General features: G+C 39.5%; 1 protein-coding gene across 4 annotated transcripts in view; it reads left to right on the top strand.

The window, feature by feature from the left end:
- The first annotated feature begins 5,070 nt into the window (after positions 1 to 5,070).
- The window catches only part of hycc1 (hyccin PI4KA lipid kinase complex subunit 1), a 70,329-nt gene continuing 63,262 nt past the window's right edge, over positions 5,071 to 12,137 (top strand). For 3 of the 4 annotated variants that reach the window (XM_048560526.2, XM_048560499.2, XM_048560545.1), the window contains exon 1: positions 6,683 to 6,813. The gene's annotated coding sequence lies outside the window, so the exon portion shown is untranslated. Of the gene's footprint in view, positions 5,091 to 6,682; positions 6,814 to 12,137 lie in introns of those variants that run through there. The other variant, XM_048560509.2, reaches the window with a different exon arrangement.

The raw sequence follows: 12,137 nt of genomic DNA, 5'->3' as shown, positions 1-12,137 counted from the left end.
GACAAATAACACAACTCCATCAACACCCAAGCAGCTTCAAAAGCAGCCCACTCGATTGGCACCCAGTCCAACACCGTCAACACCATTGCACAGTGACAGAAGTATATAACATCTACAAGATGCACAGCCCACAAAGGCTTCTTCCAAATCCACAGCCTCTACCATATTGAAGAACAAAGAACAGCATGGGAACAACACCATTTGCAAGTTCCCCTCCAAATATCACATGATCCTGACAAGGAACAACATGATCATTTCTTCACTATCACTTGGTCACAATGCTAGAATTCTCCACCTTACAGCTTCATAGATATACCTGCACAGTACATGGGCATTTCGGTTCAAATAAGCAGCTTGCCCCCAACTTCTCCAGGAAATTTAGATCTGGGCCTAGCCAAGGACACTCACATTGCATGAATGAATTTTTTTTTAAATTTTTCATGTAAGATTAGTGAAATATGGACTTACTTCTCCAAAGGTTTCTGAATGTTGGGCAAATTTAAATTTTCAAGTCTGACAGTATAAATTTTAATTAAGCAAGATTATTGGGAAATGTTCTTCAAGCAAAATTCTAATTTTTAATCCCACTTTCTACTTTAGATGATCCATGAAACCTCCCTCTTTGATCAAATATTTGGCCATCTGACCTATTCACATGACTTAGTGCCAAATGCCTTTTAAGTCCCATTTAAAACTTCAAAACCATTTATTTTACTTTCAGTTTAAAGTAAGTGCCTCAAGAATGCTTCTGTGACCTTTTTTTGTAACAATCATGACTCACAAAGATGGCTTTGAAAAGCAGACATCTGTCAGTGCAAGCACCAAATGCTCATTCTTTGATAATTTTTCACTAAGTCTGTGAAAAGGAAGATTTTGTATTTGAGTAGTAATTTTGGGTTTTCTTAAACAGTGTAATTACTGCCTCAGTCTATTTTCGGAATTTCCGTCATCAAGATATTGTCAAAAACATGGGTAGTCACCTCTAGCTGTTGCAACATTGTAATGATACTGCATTGAACATTACAAAACTAGCATTGTGTAACTTAGCATTGTAGTATGATGAATTAAACCTGACGTTAATGGCTAAAGAAGACAGCTGCATCATCATAGGAAATGATATATTATCACATGGCCTTGATACCTATTGTGCACACTCGTGACAAAACGAAGCCAGAGTGAGATTTTTCCCCAGTAAAGTTAATGTTTCCCTCACCTCATCAATTTCTTTTAAGCAGTACAAGACTAAGCATAACGTATAGAAGCAGTGAATGAAAAAAAAATACAGTCAACTTTCTACGATTTGAGAAAAGTTTTGAGGTCCAATAAGTAAAGGTGAGGCTGAATTGTTGCAAAAGGTTTACAAGGTATTGTTCTACATCTCACCTCACTGTGAAGCCAGGCAGTGGGCAAGTCAGTATGCCATTATATTACAATATATACAGACAATGCCCTGGATGGACAAAATATCAATGAAGAAAAAGCAACGTATGAGGACATAATAACAGCATTGAACTCATTTCAATCTGTGAAAAAAAACAGTCTATTTAAGAATTGTAAGTGATAAGGGAAAACTGATAATTTTATCAATGATATGTAACATATAAAGAATTATCTGTAAAGCAGTTTAATAGAACTAATTAGGGAACTGATTTTCTGGGATATGCAAAACTTAAGTAATATATTATCACAGTAAAGGAAAAATTAAAATTCCAAAGAGAACAGATTTGCATTTACTGATGATTTGGAGAAGCCATGAAAGTTTTCTAATCCCGTTCACGTAGCCAGAATACTGGTGCAAAATAGGTATCAATACTGAAAGTACATAAAGACTGCAGAATACAAAATAATGGTAAACCTTCCCTAATTTTGTTTCCAAGGCAATTTCCATTAAAAATGTGGACCTGACATTTAAAGAGATAAAAAAAAGAGGACACATGTATAACTTCAAGATGATGACCAAGCTTAAGCATGTTTCAACCCATTGTCAGCATTAGGTAAATTTGTCAAAAATGCTGTTTTGTATAATAATTTGTGCTTTTCTTTGATAAGATAATTACTGCCTTGGTCTATTTATAATAATTGGACTCCATAGGCCAGGTATTGCCAAAAACCATGAGGAGTTTTTATTTTTTGAATTTATTTGTTGGCCTTTGAGGAAACTTGTAAATTATGCTAAATAAAAACTGAAAGAACTGTGGAAGCTGGAAACCAGAAACAAAAATAAATTGCTGGGAAAGCTCGGCAGGTCTGGCAGCATCTGTGAAGAGAAATCAGAATTAATGTTTCGGGTTGAGTGATCCTTCCTCAGAACCTAACTTAAGCTGTCTTTTAGGTGAAAGGACACTAAAAGATAAATCTTTTATAATTACTGACAAATGATTATTGTGCCTCAATGTAAATGGCTCTGTGTGCAAGTCATTTTCAGTTACTTAATAGAATAAAATTTAAGATTATGAATGGGGGTGCTGAACAGCCTGCTTCTATTCCTAATGTCATTCAGTGGCTTAAAATAAATTTATTGTACACCCATTTCTGCAAAACAAAGATACCTATTTTGTGGAACCTACAAAATAGCCTTTTTAAATCCCATGAATTTAAAAGTTGTTTCTTTTAATCTAAGTTCAAGTAAATATCTCAAGGACGCCTTGCCAACATATTTGTAACACCCATAACTCTCCAAGATAGCTTTGGGCAGCGGGCACTTGTTTCTGAGCTCAAAGGCTAAATAATCAATCTTAATCACTTCTCTCAAAAAAAACTGTGGAATGAACTGTTTTGTATAATTTTGTATTGCAGTGTGTTTTTTAATAATGTGGGTACTGCCTTAATTTATTATATTAACTTGTCTTTAGGCTAGAAGTCACAAAACATTTGTGGTCACTGGCTTTTGCAATATTGTAATGACTCTGCAATGAACAATTACAAAATAGCATTGTGTTGCTTAGTTTCATTAAAGCTTATTGTTGGATCAAAGTTAATTTACTTTTTGTGGTATTTTGTTTTAAAACACTGTAGATATGGAGGTAAATAAATCATTGTTGATTTTTAAGAATTTCATAGGAACCTGTTGAAGACCTCTAGTTAGTTAGTACAATTTGTGCAGCATTAATTGTGCTGTTCTTCCTTTCACAAAAAAAATGCACTTCAGTTTTCTGGCAATGTAATCTTCCTAACAATTATTTGCAATAAATCTGATTTGCTGGAAGGTGCAAAACTGGGACAAATTCAGAAAGGAATAATTGAGGTTCTCGTGAGAGGTGGCCTGGTGACCTGGAGAATCACAGTATTGTCTGAGCTCCTTTCATAATCAACAGACTGATATGGTATAATTGTCTAAATTAAATGGAAATTCAAACTTACCCTGATTTTCTGTTCCAAGGCAGTCTCTATTTGAAATGTTGTGATGAAGGGTTCAAACAATCATAGTTACTGCTTTGAATAAAAGTTCGCAGATCTTTCCTAATTTCATCAATATAATAAAAAAGGTTCATTATCTTACTGTAATGCTTTGCAAGTGGCACCTGTTATTATAAACCACCATATCTTCTGTCATGAAGGTACAAAATATGGATTATTAATCATTGCTTCCATAAACTGATTTAATACCAGGAGATTTGTGTTTGAAAGAAATCACTTTTAAATGACATCAAACACTATTTTGAAATGGCTGCAGATGACCTCAGCAAGGTGGTTAAGCTTCTCAAAGAATTACAAAATGAATGCCTAAACAATGTTGCTAAGAAAGTGACTTGCATTAAGAAAACTGAAATGGACTATGGCAGAAATAGTTCAGTTCTGTCTAGAAAATGACCAGTTTGAGGTGTGAATGTTTCTCTTCATTTGAAAGAAGGCAAATTATACAGGAGTCACAGCTGAAGCTTTAATATTTAATTGCCTTGAGCTATCACAACAGCTAGCCGGATGTAGGGGATTAATTAACCATCTTTGTTGGAGACCATCTTGGATCTATAGTGCTTCTAATAACAGATGAGAGAATCCCAATTACCTCATGGGACCACGACTGTGCAGTTTAAAACCAGTGGAACATCAGCATTCTTTCTGTCAGATATAGCAAACAGCAAATTAGCTGCCTTAAAGAAAAGGTCTACAGAATTAATTGAATTCCTACAGTGTGGAAACGGGCCCTTCGGCCCAACAAGTCCGCACCAACCCTCAGAGCATCCCACCCAGACCCTTCCCTGCATAACCCACCTAATCTACACATCCCTGAACCGTAGGGCAATTTAGCATGGCCAATCCATCTAACCTGCACAACTTTGTAAAGTTTGGACCCTGTCTCTGTTACAAGTTGGATTGCATCACAATGACAAAAACAAAGGAATTTAAAGAACTATGATACCTACCCTGGGAAAAATACTAGTTGCAGATTTTTTTTAAGAGATATGTTCTTCTGGAGCCAATTTACATTGACTACAACATCAATGGATTGCTTGCTATGATTTTGTAACACAGCAGAATTGAGTCAAGGACTCTTTGCTTCCATTTCTGGTACAATTTGCAATGTAGCTGAAAAAGGGTGGCAATCCAATGGATCCCCCTTCATATCTTACATACTGCTCAGATTCTATGACTATGCATTACAAAAGAACATGTTCTTAGGACTGCTGATTTTTTAAGTTGTTGGGGATAGAGAGGAGCTCTATAAATGCATCTTCTATCCATATGTAAATTCTCCTGGACAGAGCAATCTGGAGTTTCAGGCAGGTAAGAGTGAGATAATGCACATATGGCACTACCTAATTGGATTCATACTGCCACTGACATTGAGTTCAATAACCACTCCTGTAAGTGATATGATGAGTGTATCCTTGTGATAACTTTCCTATCTGGATATTCAATGTGCACCTTGATTTTAGACAGACACCATCTGTATAGATCATTTATGCCAATGAAAAACAAGTATTCAGAGGAAGTTTTCTCTGTCTACATGCAGGTTCTTCTGGAAGATCTCTTCCATAACTGACTCAGAGATAGTAAGAACTGCCGATGCTGGAGTCAGAGATAACAGTGTGGAGGTGGAGGAACACAGCAGGCCAGGCATCAGAAGAGCTGAAAAGTTGGTGCTTCAGGTAAGGACCCTTCTTCAGAAATGGGGAAGGGGGAGGGGAAAGGGAGCTCAGCAATAAATAGAGAGAGGGGTGGGGCTGAGCAAGGTAGGTGGGATGGTGACAAGTGACTGCAGGTAGGGAGTGGTGGGGATTGGTCAGTGAAGGCATCAAACAAACCTTCCACATCAGACAGAGGCTCACCTGCACATCCATCAATGTGGTCTATTACATCCACCGCTCCCAATGTGGCCTCCTCTACATCGGTGAGACCAAGCAGAGGCTCAGAGACCGCTTTGTAGAGCACTTACACTCTGGTCACAACAAATGATAACACCTTCCAGTTGCAAACCATTTCAACTCCTCCGCCCCCACCTACTTCCCTGGGCAACATGTCCATTCTGGGCCTCCTCCAGTGTCACCATGATGCCACCCAGAAACTGGAGGAGTAGCGCCTCATATTCCACCTTGGAACCCTACAATCCAATGGTCACAATGTGGATTTTACCAGTTTCAAAGTCTTCCTACCCCCGCCAGCCTCATCCCATGATCAATCCTCCCTGGATCCCAGCCTCCTTGACCTGACACAACCTGTCCATCTTCTCTCCCACCTATCTGCTCCTCCCACTTCACTGACCAATCCCCACCACTCCCTATCTGCACTCACCTGTCACCATCCCACTACCTTCCCCAGCCCCACCTCTCTGCTCTATTTATTTCTGAGCTCCCTTTCCCCTCTCTATTTCAGAAGGGGTCCCCACTCAAAGTGTCAACTTTCCTACTTCTCTGATGTTGCGTGACCTGCTATATTCCTCCAGCTCTACACTGTGTTACCTCTTCCATAGCTGTTCTGGTCCTGAGATGAGAACATGTACTGCTTCACCACTCAGCGGCATAAATAAATCTATTATAATCTAGCATTGTCTTGACTGTTAATGGATGCCTACACGATTGAAGTGCAGTCATAGATGTCCATTGGTTGATTCAAAATGCTTTTTTGTGGTAGGGAACACCACATAATACTGGCGAAAGCGGAATAATCATTTAACATTCTTTACAGATGTTAGTTTGAGTCAGCCACTTAATATTTATGACTTTTTTCTGTGGGGAATAACACTTGCACTTAAATGTGTTACGGTGGTATTTGCTTCATGTACATTCCATCAGCCCAGACTAAGAAAAAGACTCACTTGAAAGCAGCGCGTATTGATGGGCAAATTGAAGGAAATTAGATTGCTTTTTAAATCTACTCTTTGAAGGTCGTTCCATATGATTGTCAAAGACGATTAGAGCTAATAAATGTTCGTGTAATTTCAAAGTTTTTTTAACTAAAGTGGTATACTCTTAAAACATTTAAAACAAAAGAGTGCTGGGAACTCTCATTCAGCTAATCATAGTATCCTCGCCATTGTCTTCACAAACTCAGTTCCCAAAGTAGTTTCGGGAGGAGGACGGGGCAGGGAAGCGCGTAACCCCCAGTCCCGCCTTCCCGTGATTGGCGGACTTGAAGAACCGTCTTTGTGACGATCGTGCTCTCAATTGGTCTACCGTTTGAGCTCGCGGTTTGGTTGGATGGGTGCGACCGCCAATCACGAGATTGGGCACTTGGGGCTAGATCGTGCTCTCGGAGGAAAATCCGCCTGAAAGCGGGCGTGCAGCTGGCTGCCGGAGAGGGATGGTGCCTTGCTGCTGGTTCAGCAAGGGAGATCTGACAGCGGTCTGGGATCACACGCCGTTTAGGTTGTAGGTAGGTTGGCTTCTTGTGTTGAAGCAGCTCGTACGGGACTTGGCGTTAAGCGGTATTCTCGGTCCCGATTAGCGAGATTGTGTGCAGTTTGAGTCCGGTCTTGCCACTTTGTGTTTCTGTGGGTAGATCAGGAGGATTGGGTTGTTTACCCCCGCGAGTTCGCGGAAGGGTAGTTACCTCAAGTCTCGGGCTTTCCTTTCCCTTCCCTGGTGGTTTCTAATTGTTAAGTAAACTGCTTAATTATAAAGAACTCTTATTGAGGTTCACAAAGTGGCGACTTCCTGAGTGTTTCTCTCTCTCTCTCTCTCTTACTGGGGCACACCCACTGTCTGAGGGACCAGGCAACTGTCAATGAAACAAAAGGCAGCGAGCCAAAGCCATTGCATACGCTTTTCATATACTAAAGTTGTTGGTGTTGAAAGGGAGTGAGGTGAGGGAATGGATTGGCGAGAGCTGAATTTATTTCGCATGAGGACTGTAATTTTCTCCGGTACATAAACGTCGCAATAGTTAACACGCTGTGGCTCCGAACGTGAGGATATATGGAGTCTATTAAGTGAACATAAATCGTTCCTTTGAAACTGGAATGCTGTCATCAAATTTCCTATGAAGTAATTTGAGATGTTTCGCCCGCCGTCATTAGATTTGCTGCTGATACCGGCTCTTTGAACGTTTGGCTGGCTCTTAGATTTACTTTGCGCTACGAAGTGAGTTTCAGTGCTGTCGAGGACCGAATGAAGCAACTGCAGCTAGTTAAAAGTCACGATTGCTTTGCGTTGTAGGAGCTATGTTGACTAGAATGGATGGGCTGAATGCTGAGAGAAGTGCAACAATCTGGTGATAAACTTTTTGCAGGAGGTTTGGTGTTTGGGCTAGATGTTTGTCAAATCAGTGCAACACAAAAAACGATTATCAATTGATTTTTATCTCACTTCTGTTTATGGGACTGTTCGGCAGTTGTTTGCCATATTTGCGTAAATGGCAAATGCTGACCCATTAAAAGTGATGAGTTGACTGAGGTGCTTTGTGGTATCGGAGGCTGGAAACATATCACTATTTTGTTCTGCATCAATTTGCTGTTTAGTTCTGGGAGTGATGGCTTTGATGTGATCTTGGCACAAGGAGCACTGAAAATAGCTTAACGAAGAACTTGGATTATGCATTTGTCTTCAGGATGTTTGGGTTATTTTTCAGGTTCTGCAAGTGACTGCACGGTCTAAATTCTAAAAGACATCTGTTTCGATTACACTTCCTTGTTGAACCATCTGGTTATAACTCGTGTAGGCTGCAATCAGGATCCAGAAATCCAATCTAAATGAATGGGTTGGAATGAGCTGACTTGTTTAATTGTCGTGACTGCAATATCTAGTATGATTACATAAGTTCCTGTGGGAAGTTGTTTCCTGCCATTTTATATTGCCTTCTATTGGTGTCCTGAAACGTTTTGCTGTACTGAGAAGTCTAATGCTTTAAAATTGAATTAGAAAGCAAGGTTGACGTTTTTAACTGTTCAAGTTGCATTTAATTCATGTGCGTAAATGGCTGTTCGAAAAGGTTTTTTTTTAAAATCAGCAATGTATGTATCTCAATAAGAAATAGAAGCATTTGTACCTCCTTTATTGCCTCCCACCCCCTCAAATTTGACTGTGCAATCTCTGGCTTCCAGTACTGTTTGTTAACTTATGATGTAATGAAAGCATTTAAGGTGCTTTTACAGGAGTTCTGTGTAAGCAAAATAATACCTGATTTACATGGAGATGATCAAAAGCTTGGTCAAGAGGTAGTTTTATAGTGTTTTTCAAGACAGGTGAGGAACTAAACTGAGGAGTCATTATGGATTAAAAGTTAAGGATGGTTTAGTAAGTTTGCGGATGATCCTAAGATCAGTGCGATTGTGAGTAGGGTAGAAGATAGTTAAAGGATACAGTAGGATATAGGTCAATTGCAGCTATGGGTAGAGAAATGGCAGATGAAGTTTGATGTGGGTGAGTGTGAGAAGCTGCACTTTTGGAGATCAAATTTTAAGGACAAGTATAAAATTAATGGCAGGACCCTGAACAGCATTGACAAAGGGATCTTGGTGTTCAAGTCAATAGCTTCCTGAAAGTAGATGGGGTGGTTAAGAACATGTGACATTCTTGCCTTTATCGGTTGGAATTGCGTGGAAGAGTCAGGATAGCATGCTGCAGCTATTTTGGGTTTTGGTTAGGCCACACTTATAATATTGCATTCAGTCTGGTCGCTGCATTATAGGAAGGATGTGGATTTGGAGAGGCTGCAGAAGAGGTTTACCAGGATGCTAAGATAACAAGGCATAGAGCTGGATGAACAGCAGGCCAGCAGCATCAGAGGAGCAGTAAAGCTGGCATCTTGGTTTGAGACCCCTCTTCAGAAAATGGGTGCTGCCTGGGTTGGAAGATATGAGCTGTAAAGAGAGGCTAGAAAAACTCAGCTAGTTTTCTCTGGAGTGGTGGAAGCTAAGGAGAGATTTGATAGAATTTATAAAAATTTGAGATGCATGGATAGGGTTGACCGTCAGAAGCTTTCTCTCTTTTTTTTATTCACCCCAGGGTTGAAGCGACTAAAACGAGTGGGTATGCATTAAGGCGAATGGGGGAAAGTTTAAAGATGCGGGGGGTGGCATGTTGTTTTTCCTACACTGAATGGTAGGAGTCTAGAACGTGCTTCCAGGCATGGTGGTGGACGAGTCTGATACAATCGGGGCATTCAAGGGACTTGTGCAGAAGCACATGAATGTGCAATGAATGGAGGGATAGAGACTAAGGGCAAGCAGAAAGAATTAGTTTAATTTGGCATCATGTGCAGCTCAACATTGTGAGTCCAAGGGACTGTTCCTCTGCTGTACAATTCTATGTTCTGTTAACTGTTTTTTTTCCTTTCCCCAGAGATGCTGCCAGATCTGCGCTAGCATTTCATTTTTTTACTTTATTTCTGATCCCCAGCATCCACAGTATCTGCTTTTTATTTCATTGCATAATTGGTTCTTGGGTATGATTAGCTGTAAACTTCACTTTCTGACCACTCATTGGAACACCATAACATACCTTTTAGGCAGCTAATATGGTTTAAATTGATGTTACTGTTCTTTCAGATACATCTCCAAAGCATGAGTAATAAATGATCTTTATTGTTTAACTTTTGAATGTTTGCAGTTTTTCCACTTTAAGCAAATCTATACAATGTAGATTATTTTTATAGCCTTTGTATTAAATGCTGATAAATGACCAGCCGAAAAACTTTTGTTTTAACTTGTGGCCAAATGTCAGTCTATTGCCAGTAAAGAAATATAACTCAACAAAACATCTTAAATCCTTACCCCTGCACAAGAATATTCCTTTGTTATGCTATGCTTGGAGTTTTGCATTTTCTGCAGTGCATGTTACCATGGCAGATATTTGCTTGACAAGCATTATTGGTGTTAGCAGACTTGCTGCTAATTTTTATAGCAGTGTATGAAATCAATTTAGTACAGCTGTGAAAAATGTGAATTCTGCAGGCCCAGAAAAAAACATGCCCTTTATAATATGACATCATTTATTGTTGTGCTCCTGATTTAGTAATCTCTCTAAGCAGTCAACAGCTCTGAATCTAGTCTTGGCAGCTGTAAAGTTTTCTTGTGTAATTGGTAACAAAGCCAACAATAGTTGTCTCTGTCAACAAGATTGCCATTCATTATTAGATTAAATGTTTTAATTTTTAAATGTTATGAAATTTAATCTCAGAAACCTTAATGGGTTACAGAAGAGCCATGGGGTCATTCTTTCTTTTGTCTTGTACGATGGGTTTATGCCAAATTATGTGTTCATGATCTAAAAGCACAGTGTAACAGCAAACATTTTATCATGTGAAATACTGTTTGTTGACTTCAAGTCAATGGAAGTATTGCATGCAAAATGAATCGTGGCGCTTTTTTTTGTGGAAGCTGCTTTAGGGATGGAATGAACCTGGTAACTTGCTGAAAAAAGATCAGGTGAGTATATCATGTAGTGTATTATGCCAGACTTTTTAAAGTGATGGGTTGCAGTCCACCAAGTTAAATGTGAAAACAGCCCAACCCAAAGAAGCAGTTTTAAGGCGTGTCTTAAAGGTAGAAAGTGAGATTGCAGGGGAGTTTGTTTTGCAATTGGAACTTTACCCGTGCCACGGCTCATTGCCTGTTTCCATTCCTCTATCTCATGGTGGACAGTGACTGCTTCTAGGTCAGGTAGCAACTTTTAAGTTGGAATTCTTGTATTTGTTTTCAGAACCCTCTGTGGCACCCTCTTTCTTCCGCCCTGCAACTCTTCAAGATGTCTCTGGACCTGGACTCTTGCACATTTTACACTTGTTTGCAGGACTTTTGATCTCACCTTGCTTTCAGTTGCTAAAGCTGTAATCTGTCTGGTACCCTCCTTCCTTCACAATTCTGCCTTGCTTTTTTTCTTTTGGAATTCTGTGGAGCATGCCTCTGATCTGGTGTCTCCTTGTGTGAATCATTGTCATGCTTTGTTTTGTGATGCTTTTGTGAAATGTCTTGGGAGCCTTACTGCTTTCAGGCTCTACATAAATGTAACTGCTAGAATTTTGAAGTTGGGCAGCAGTAGAAATTTTAGGAGTGCAAAGTATGATAAGTGAAGAAAAAATAACAGACCTCTCTTCCTTGGCTAAGAGCGAGAAATTGTAATAGATTTGGGGAGTATTAATAGATTTGACATCTAATATGAGATACTGTAGAGTTGCAGTCAACAGATCAAAATAGAGTCCTTTGACTTTGTAGTCTGCACCATGTACTATAGTTCCCAGGATATCACACCAAATGCACACAGTTCAAGTCAAATAGTTTGTCAATTTTTTTTTTTTGTCTCTTGGGTATGTTTCGAAACTCTCAAAAGCAACTGAATTTTTTTGCCTAATGCATCCCTTGATGGGATGGGGTGTTTGGGACTGAAAGGGAAGCTCAGTGGTACGTTAGTATTTGGGACTGTATTTAAGACATAAGACATAGGAGCAGAAGTAGGCCACTATTTCTGCTTCACCATTCATTTAGATGTAGCTGATCTGATCCTTAACTCCACTTTGCCAATTCCTATAACTCTTGCTGATTCTGAAATCTGCCTTTCTCAGCATCTATACTTCATAAACACAGCCTCTACAGCACTCTGGTAAAGTATTCCATCAGTTCACTACCCTCAATCCTCATTTGTTAATTTTTGCAAGCTCTTACTGAGATTATACCCTCTGGTGCTACACTCAGTGGGGAAGCAGCCCATGTCCCCATGTCAATTATTTGAGTTCTTTTTATGCTTGAAACAAATGCCTGGCAT

The sequence above is a fragment of the Stegostoma tigrinum genome, chromosome 2, assembly GCF_030684315.1.
Source record: "Stegostoma tigrinum isolate sSteTig4 chromosome 2, sSteTig4.hap1, whole genome shotgun sequence".
Classification (NCBI taxonomy): domain Eukaryota; kingdom Metazoa; phylum Chordata; class Chondrichthyes; order Orectolobiformes; family Stegostomatidae; genus Stegostoma; species Stegostoma tigrinum.
The sequence above is the reverse complement of the archived record's forward strand: the minus strand, read 5'-3'. Positions and strand labels throughout refer to the sequence as shown.